Source organism: Ranitomeya variabilis, chromosome 4 (genome assembly GCF_051348905.1).
Source record: "Ranitomeya variabilis isolate aRanVar5 chromosome 4, aRanVar5.hap1, whole genome shotgun sequence".
NCBI lineage: Eukaryota > Metazoa > Chordata > Amphibia > Anura > Dendrobatidae > Ranitomeya > Ranitomeya variabilis.
Window position 1 is genome coordinate 386,027,690 of NC_135235.1, and position 10,275 is coordinate 386,037,964.

General features: G+C 45.8%; 1 protein-coding gene across 6 annotated transcripts in view; it reads right to left on the bottom strand.

Annotated features, from left to right (window-relative positions):
• KDM2A (lysine demethylase 2A) overlaps nucleotides 1-9,848 on the bottom strand; it is a 243,392-nt gene extending 233,544 nt beyond the window's left edge. For 3 of the 6 annotated variants that reach the window (XM_077250845.1, XM_077250844.1, XM_077250840.1), the window contains exon 1: nucleotides 9,580-9,835. The gene's annotated coding sequence lies outside the window, so the exon portion shown is untranslated. Of the gene's footprint in view, nucleotides 1-9,579 lie in introns of all 6 variants that reach the window. The other 3 variants (XM_077250846.1, XM_077250841.1, XM_077250843.1) reach the window with 2 other exon arrangements.
• Between the last annotated feature and the right edge of the window lie 427 nt (nucleotides 9,849-10,275).

Here is a 10,275-nt window from a genome sequence, read left to right on the forward strand (position 1 = left end):
GAATGGTCTAATGGTGCTCTTCTGGTGGAGGTGTGTGCACACAACCAATGATAACGATTAGGTTGCTGAAGATCCACGAAAGGTGAAATTGCAAGCAATTACTGTACCTTCATAAGTCATATCCTTAGTGACAGGAAGTCCATCTGCGTGCAGTCTAAGCGTCACATGGTCTGTCAGTATAGATTCCAAAGATCCAAGGCTGAATTTTTACCATTTGCATTTCTGGAATGATAAAAGCCTATTATGGCTGAAACGTTGCATTGTCTACCTAATTTTTGTACCCTGGTTATGCAATTTTAAGGATGGGATAAAATCTACGTTTTGACCCAATACACTTTTAGGTGCCTTGGATTTTTTGGAATCTTCACTGTTTGGACCTTGTAAGGGGGGAGGGGGTAACGTCGAATCTGCATGGAGCCACCATTTGGTCCGTCAGTATATACAGGTGCTGCTCACTAATTAATCAAAAAAGTTAATATATTTCAGTTCTTCAATACAAAAAGTGAAAATCATTATATAGGGCAGCACGGTGGCTCAGTGGTTAGCACTGCGGCCTTGCAGCGCTGGAATCCTGGGTTCAAATCCGGGCACTCCGGTTTCCTCCCACATTTCAAAGACATACTGATAGGGAATTTAGATTGTGAGCCCCATTGGGCACAGCGATGATAATGTGGGTAAACTAAAAAGCGCTGCGGAATATGTTGGTGCTATATAAATAAAAGACATAATTATTATTATTATATAGTGATTACAGAGAGATCTATTTTTATGTGTTTATTTCTGTTAACCCCTTAAGCCCCGAGGGTGGTTTGCACGTTAATGACCGGGCCAATTTTTACAATTCTGACCACTGTCCCTTTATGAGGTTATAACTCTGGAACGCTTCAACGGATCTTGGCGATTCTTACACTGTTTTCTCGAGACATATTGTACTTCATGATAGTGGTAAAATTTATTTGATATAACTTGCGTTTATTTGTGAAAAGATAGAAATTTGGCAAAAATTTTGAAAAATTCGCAATTTTCCAACTTTGAATTTTTATGCCCTTAAATCACAGAGATATGTCACGCAAAATACTTAAAGGGAACCTGTCACCCCCAAAATGGCTGGTGAGGTAAGCTCACCGGCATCAGGGGCTTATCTACAGCATTCTGTAATGCTGTAGATAAGCCCCCGATGTTACCTGAAAGAGGAGAAAAAGACGTTCGATTATACTCACCCAGGGGCGGTCCCGGTGCGGTCTGGTCAAATGGGTGTCTCTGGTCCGCTCCGGCACCTCCCATCTTCATTCCATGACATCCTCTTCGGGTCTTTACGCCGGGTCTTTACGCCGCGGCTCCGGCGCAGGCGTACTTTGTCTGCCCTGTTGAGGCCTCTCTGACCTTTCCGGCGCCTGCGCACTGCAGTACTTTGCTCTGCCCTCAACAGGGCAGACAAAGTACGCCTGCGCCGGAGACGCGGCATAAAGACCCGAAGAGGACATCATGGAATGAAGATGGGAGGCGCCGGAGCGGACCGGAGACACCCATCCAAACTGACCGCAGCGGGACCGCCCCTGGGTGAGTATAATCTAACGTCTTTTTCTCCTCTTTCAGGTAACATCAGGGGATTATCTACAGCATTACAGAATGCTTACCTCACCAGCCATTTCGGGGGTGACAGATTCCCTTTAATAAGTAACATTTCCCACATGTCTACTTCACATCAGCACAATTTTGGAACCAAAATTTTTTTTTGTTATGGAGTTATAAGGGTTAAAAGTTGACCAGCAATTTCTCATTTTTACAACACCATTTTTTTTTTTTTTTTTTTTTTTTTAGGGACCACATCTCATTTGAAGTCATTTTGAGGGGTCTATATGATAGAAAATACCCAAGTGTGACACCATTCTAAAAACTGCACACCTCAAGGTGCTCAAAACCACATTCAAGAAGTTTATTAACCCTTCAGGTTTTCACAGGAATTTTTGGAATGTTTAAATAAAAATGAACATTTAACTTTTTTTCACACAAAATTTATTTCAGCTCCAATTTGTCTTATTTTACCAAGGGTAACAGAAGAAAATGGACCCCAAAAGTTGTTGTACAATTTGTCCTGAGTACGCTGATACCCCATATGTGGGGGTAAACCACTGTTTGGGCGCATGGCAGAGCTCGGAAGGAAAGGAGCGCCATTTGACTTTTCAATGCAAAATTGACTGGAATCGAGATGGGACGCCATGTTGCGTTTTGAGAGCCCCTGATGTGCGTAAACATTGAAACCCCCCACAAGTGACACCATTTTGGAAAGTAGACCCCCTAAGGAACTTATCTAGATGTGTGGTGAGCACTTTGACCCACCAAGTGCTTCACAGAAGTTTATAATGCAGAGCCGTAAAAATAAAAAAATCATATTTTTTCACAAAAAAGATCTTTTCGCCCCCAATTTTTTATTTTCTTAAGGGTAAGAGAAGAAATTGGATGCCAAAAATTGTTGTGCAATTTGTCCTGAGTACGCTGATACCCTATATGTGGGTGTAAACCATTGTTTGGGCGCATGGCAGAGCTCGGAAGGGAAGGAGCGCCATTTGACTTTTCAATGCAAAATTGACTAGAATTGAGATGGGACGCCATGTTGCGTTTGGAGAGCCCCTGATGTGCCTAAACATTGAAACCCCCCACAAGTGACACCATTTTGGAAAGTAGACCCCTTAAGGAACTTATCTAGATGTGTGGTGAGCACTTTGACCCAACAAGTGCTTCACAGAAGTTTATAATGTGGAGCCGTGAAAATAAAAACTCTTTTTTTTTTTTCCACAAAAATGATTTATTAGCCCCCAGTTTTGTATTTTCCCAAGGGTAACAGGAGAAATTGGACCCCAAAAGTTGTTGTCCAATTTATCCTGAGTACGCTGATACCCCGTATGTGGGGGGGAACCACTGTTTGGGCGCATGGCAGAGCTCGGAAGGGAAGGAGCGCCATTTGGAATGCAGACTTAGATGGATTGGTCTGCAGGCGTCACGTTGCATTTTCAGAGCCCCTGATGTACCCAAACAGTAGAAACCCCCCACAAGTGACCCCATATTGGAAACTAGACCTCCCAAGGAACTTATCTAGATGTGTTGTGAGAACTTTGAACCCCCAAGTGTCACTACAGATTATAACGCAGAGCCGTGAAAATAAAAATTATTATTTTTTTCACAAAAATGATTTTTTAGCCCCCAGTTTTGTATTTTCACAAGGATAACAAGAGAACTTGGACCCCAAAAGTTGTTGTCCAATTTGTCCCGAGTACGCGGATACCCCATATGTTGGGGTAAACCCCTGTTTGGGTGCACGGGAGAGCTCGGAAGGGAAGGAGCACTGTTTTACTTTTTCAACGCAGAATTGGCTGGAATTGAGATCGGACGCCATGTCGCGTTTGGAGAGCCCCTGATGTGCCTGAACAGTGGAAACTCCCCAATTCTACCTGAAACCCTAATCCAAACACACCCCTAACCCTAATCCCAACGGTAACTCTAACCACACCCCTAACTGACACACCCCTAACCCTAATCCCAACCGTAAATGTAATCCAAACCCTAACCCTAACTTTAGCCCCAACCCTAACCCTAACTTTAGCCCTAGCCCTAACCCTAATGGGAAAATGGAAATAAATACATTTTTTTTATTTCTCCCTAACTAAGGGGGTGATGAAGGGGGGTTTGATTTACTTTTATAGCGTTTTTTTATATCGGATTTTTATGATTGGCAGCTGTCACACACTAAAAGACGCTTTTTATAGCAAAAAAGTTTTTGCGTCTCCACATTTTGAGACCTATAATTTTTCCATATTTTGGTCCACAGAGTCATGTTAGGTCTTGTTTTTTGCGGGACGAGGATGTTTTTATTGGTAACATTTTCGGGCACATGACATTTTTTGATCGCTTTTTATTCCGATTTTTGGGAGGCAGAATGACCAAAAACCAGCTATTCGTGAATTTCTTTTGGGGGAGGCGTTTATACCGTTCCACGTTTGGTAAAATTGATAAAGCAGTTTTATTCGTCGGGTCAGTACGATTACAGCGATATCTCATTTATATCATTTTTTTATGTTTTGGCGCTTTTATACGATAAAAGCTATTTTATGGAAAAAATAATTATTTTGGCATCGCTTTATTCTGAGGGCTATAATTTTTTTATTTTTTTTGCTTATGATGCTGTATGGCGGCTTGTTTTTTGCGACACAAGATGACGTTTTCAGCGGTACCATAGTTATTTATATCCATCTTTTTGATCGTGTGTTATTCCACTTTTTGTTCAGCGGTATGATAATAAAGCGTTGATTTTTGCCTCGTTTTTTTTTTTTCCCTTACGGTGTTCACTGAAGGGGTTAACTAGTGGGACAGTTTTATAGGTTGGGTCGTTACGGACGCGGCAATACTAAATATGTGTACTTTTATTGTTTTTGTTTTTTTATTTAAAGAAACGTATTTATGGGAATAATATATATATTTTTTTTTTAAACACATGTGGAATTTTTTTTTTTACTTTGTCCCAGGGGGGGGGATATCACAGATCGCTGATCTGACAGTTTGCCCAGCACTCTGTCAGATCAGCGATCTGACTGACAGCGCTGCAGGCTTACCAGCGCCTGCTGTGGACCCGGAAGTACTCCCTGCAATACCCGGATGCAGCCCCGCGGCCATTTTGGATCCGGGGACTGCAGGGAGGAGACGCTAGGTACAAGGTGAGTACATCGCCTTGTACCGATCGTCTCAGGGAAGCACGCAGGGAGCCCCCTCCTTGCGCGATGCTTCCCTGTACCGCCGGTACACTGCGATCATGTTTGATCGCAGTGTGCCGGGGGCAGTCCGTGACCGCTCCTGGCACATAGTGCCGGATGTCAGCTGCGATAGTCAGCTGACACCTGGCCGCGATCGGCCGCGCTCCCCCCGTGAGCGCGGCCGATCGCATATGACGTACTATCCCGTCACTGGGAATTAAGTCCCAAGTCACCTTGACGGGATAGTACATCATATGGGATTAAGGGGTTAATGTTGTTGATTATGGCTTACAGCCAATGAAAACCCAAAATTAATTATCTCATAAATTAGAATACTTTATAACACCAGCTTGAAAAATGATTTTAAAATCTGAAATGTTGCCTACTTAAATGTATATTCAGTAAATGCACTCAATACTTGGTCGGGGTTCCTTATGCATCAATTACTGCATCAATGCAGCGTGGCATGGAGGTGATCAGCCTATGGCACTGCTGAGGTGTTATGGAATCCCAGGTTGCTTTGAGAGCAGCCTTCAGCTCGTCTGCATTGTTGGGTCTGGTTTCTCTCATCTTCCTCTTGACAATACCCCATAGATTCTCCATGCGGTTAGGATCAGGCGAGTTTGCTGGCCAATCAAGCACAGTGATGAACTCTTCAGCGTGGCAAAATCAGCTGGCATTTTCCCACGCTGAAGAGTTCATTTGAGTTCAGGCCACCAGGGAGCGTAGATTCAGTGACGTCACCGCTAGTCACTGAAGCGCCGCTCCCAGCGTTTCATTCATTCCCCAGTCGTTTACAGCCGGGAGCAGTGGCAATAGCAGTGCTCCCGGTTGTAAACTGTAAATTTCCCTAGATATGGATTACTGCGTAGGACTGACTGTACGCCGGACAGGTATGGGATATTGTTGGTTTTTTATTTTGACATTTTTTCCAGGAGATCGAGGGCTTCTCTTGGAATAGCAGACTAATAAATATGGAAAAATGTGTATATTGTTTTATTTCATTAAAATACTTTTTTCTTACTGTGTGTGTTCTATCAACCCTTTAACAACTATAGGATTAGTAATGGATAGGTGTCTTATTAACACCTCTCCATTACTAAGCTGGCTTAATGACACCTTACAATAGGAAGGTGACATTAACCCCTCATTACCCCACTTGCCACCGCTACAGGGCAAGTGGGATGAACCGGGCAAAGCCTCAGAATTGGTGCATCTAATAGATACGCCTTTTCTGGGCAGCTGTGGGCTACTTTTTTTAGGCTGGGGGGGCATATCCATGGCCCCTTATCAGTCTGAGAATAGCAGCCTGAACCTGTGAGTTTTGTCGGGTTGGGTGTAAAATATAGGGGGGAACCCACGTCTTTTTTTCATTCATTCTCCCCTGCTCGCCGGTCGAGCAGAGGAGAACACAGGAAAGTCGGGTTCAGCACCACACGCAGGGGAACAGAACTTACAGTAGCGCTGCTTCCCGGCAGCCGTCCGTGTGGTCCTGATACGGCACAAGGTTGCCACATGGATGTATCACACGGACACACATATCTCCGATACAGTGTTTACCGGTACCGGAAATATTAGGACGTGTGAAATCGGCCTAAGGGACCTTTTTAAATGCATAGGAAGCCTTACTTCCTTATTATTTACTGAGATAATGACTTTTGGGTCTTCATTGGCTGTAAGCCATAATCATCAACATTAACAGAAATAAACACTTGAAATAGATAACTGTTTATAATGACTATAATTTTGTAATGACTCACAAAATTAGAATTTCATTAAAAAATTAATTTAATATGAGTTTCACTTTTGTATTGAAGAACTCAAATAAATTAACTTTTTTTATGATATTCTAATTTTGTGAGAAGCACCTGTACGCACCCTTTCCTTAAAGGCCACAGAGGCCGCAACACCATTAAGCAAGAGGCACCACTAACCAAACACGACCATTAAGACCAAGGAGATATCCAAACAAGTTAAGGACAAAGTTATTAGAAGCACAAGTCCGTTCCCATGCAGAGACTGGAGTATCTGTCCATATGACCACAATAAGCAGTACCCTCCATAGAGGTGGCCTTTATAGAAGAATGTGCAGAAAAGAGCTTTTAGTTACATACAAAAAAAGTAACCATTTTGAGATTGCAGAAGGACAAGTGGGAGACTTCCCAAATCGGAAGGTGCTGTGGTCAAATGAGACCAAAATTGAACTGTGGCCATCACGGTAAATTATGTCTGGTGTGAACCCAGCACGGCTCATAAGCCAAGAACACCATGCCCACAGTGAAACATGGTGGTGGCAGCATCGTGTTGTGGGGATGATTTTCGGCAGCACGGACAGGAAAAATGGTCCAATTCGAGGGTAAGACAGATGGTGAAAAAAAAAACGGAAAAGCCCTTTTCAGTCTGTGACTGATTTGAGCCTGGGATGGAGGTTCACCTTCTGACAATGACCAAGGCATACTGCTAAAGCAACACTCAAGTAGTAAACAGTAAGGCTTCTTTCACACTTCCGTCTTCCAAATCTGCACAGGATCTGTCAAGGCGTTGAAATGACGGATCCTTTGCAGATTGTGGAAAATGTGTGCACTGGGCCCGTCTTTTTGACGGACCAATCGAGGCTATGTGCACCTGTTGTGTATGCGTCTTCGCAGCGGTTTTCCGCTGCGAAAAAGCATACAGAACACAAACCAGGTTAAAAAAAAAAAATTAAAAAAAAAATTAAAAATCGCAGTGTTCTCACACCTACAGGCGTCCTGCGCACCGATGCTCCCGGCAGCTAGCGTTCCTAGTAATACATTGCGAAATCTCGTGAGTAGTCACAGTCTCGCGAGACCGTGACTTCTCGCGAGATTTCAGAATGTATTACTAGGAACGCTAGCTGCCGGGAGCATCGATGACACTGCGCGGGACGTCGGTAGGTGAGAATATTGTGATTTTTTATTTTTTTTATTATTTTTCACATTAAATCTTGTTACTATTGATGCTGCATAGGATAGCATCAATAGTAAAAAGAGAAAGACAGCGAGCGAGAGAGAATTTCCCTGACGGGAAATTCTTCCACGCATGCTCTCTTTGAAAAGGCGGGACCCGTCGCTGGATTCCTGCTTTTCACAGGCAGCGACGCATCCTGCGTCCATAGGCTTCCATTGTAGCCAGTGACGGGTAGCGCAGGATGCGTCGCTGACCGATGTTCCGACGTGAAGAAAAAAACGTTCCTCTGAACGTTTTCTCTGCCCGACGGACCATTTTTTTTTTTACACAGGATCCAGTGCACGACGGATGAAACGGATGGCCATCCGTCACAGTCCGTCGCTAAGACTTCTTTCACGCTAGCTTCGGCACGGGGCCGTCGCTATGCATCGGCCCAACGTGCCGACACGTGTTGTGAAAGTAATGCCTGACGTGGGCAGCAGAAGCAGTCTTAAGACGCTTCCGCTGCCCCATTGTAATGTCGGGGAGGAGGGGGCGGAGTTTCCGCCGCGCATGCGCGGTTGAAAATGGCGGACAAGACGCGCAAAAAAAGTTACATGTAACTTTTTTTGTGCCGACGGTCCGCCAAAACATGACGCAACCGTCGCACGACGTGTGGCACTCCGTCGCAATGCGTCGCTAATGAAAGTCTATGGAGAAAAAACGCATCCTGCAGGCAACTTTGCAGGATGCGTTTTTTCTACATAACGACGCATTGCGACGTGCGTCGAAGGACGCTAATGTGAAAGTAGCCTAATACAAGTCTATGGGAAAATGCAGGATCCTGCATTCTCAAAGGAAAAAAAAAAAAAAAAAAAAAAAAAAAAAAAAACGACGGATTGTGACAGGAGCTGAAAGACGGAAGTGTGAAAGAGGCCTAACATGTAAATGCTTTGGAGTGGCCTAGTCAATGCCCAAACCTTAATCCAACTGAGAATCTGTGGTCAGACTGGAAGATTGTTGCTCACCAGAGCAAACCATCTACCTTGCAGGAGCTGGAGCAGTTTTGCCTTGAGGAATGATAAAAAATATGTCCACTGGCAAGTGACTTGCAGCTGTAGTTGCCGTAAAAGGAGGCTCCACAAAGTACTGACTTTAGGGGGGTGAATAGTTGTGCTTTTTTGTCTTGTCACTTTGGCTACGTTCACATTTGCGTTGTGCGCCGCAGCGTCGGCGCCGCAACACACAACGCAAACAAAAACGCAGCAAAACGCATGCACAACGCTGCATTTTGCGCCGCATGCGTCCTTTTTTTTATTGATTTTGGACGCAGCAAAAATGCAACTTGCTGCGTCCTCTGCGCCCAGACGCGGGCGCCGCAGTGACGCATGCGGCGCAAAACGCAAGTGCGACGCATGTCCATGCGCCCCCATGTTAAATATAGGGGCGCATGACGCATGCGGCGACGCTGCGGCACCCGACGCTGCGGCGCAGACCGCAAATGTGAACGTAGACTTTCTTCACAAAAAAAAAGAAAATCCATATGTTTCCAGCTGCAGGCATGTTCTTTACATGAACTGATACAAACCCTCAAAAACAAACAGCAGGTCCCACAGCGCCGCACACCAGGTCCCACAGCGCCGCACACCAGGTCCCACAGCGCCGCACAGCTGGTCGCACAGCGCCGCACACCAGGTCCCACAGCGCCGCACACCAGGTCCCACAGCGCCGCACAGCTGGTCGCACAGCTGGCCTCACTATAACCAGGCACATGAGGAAGCGGTGACTCGTACTGACAGCCAGGAACACCCCGGCCCCGTGTTCCCGTGGGCGGCAGAGCCTCACTGCTCCCACCCCGCTGAGAGGCTTCGGTGCGCGCTCCCTGCCCCCGGGCTGAGCCCCTCACTACACGCCGCCCCCCACTCACCATGCCTGTCAGCCCGGCAGCCCCATTCCTTTCCAGGCTTTGTTGTTCTTAACACAGCGAGACGTCAACCCGATTCCAGAACTCACCGCCCCTCCCACTCTTCCCCTTCGTGCAAGTTACGTCACCGAGTCGCGTAGCTGACGTCACGCAGCCTCCTCAGGAAGTCTTTGCCTCAGCTGCACTCAGGAGAGAGCAGGGGGACGAACGCCTCAGGCGCCATTTTGGACCGAACCAGAAGTGACGCGCCCGGCGGTGTGTAAGGTGGATCCAGCCGCTCGGGAAAGTGAGTGGCCAAGCAGATACAGAGCTAAGAGCTGATTGGCTGCGGGTCAGTAACAGTCTCGCTGATAGGTGCTTGGTGGAAGCCACGCCCAGAGACCTGAGGCTGGAAAGCCAATTGGAGCCTTGATGAAAAGAGTGTATTGGGGCGTGGCAGGCGTAAAACCCGTCAGCCATGTAAACTCGGGGCAGCCATTGGCCAGAGTGCAATGCAGCGGATAAAGGGTAAATCTGTCTGGCTTGTCGTGACGTCGCATACAAATGACGTCTGATTGGCTACAACTTGTAACTACTGAAATCTGTAAATGAAAGATTTTATTATACATCTTGCGGGGATACACTTCAGTCATTATACATGCTCGGTCTCCCAAGGGGTTAAACAGAGTCCATTCCCTTCTTTTGGATGCAGGCGAAGTG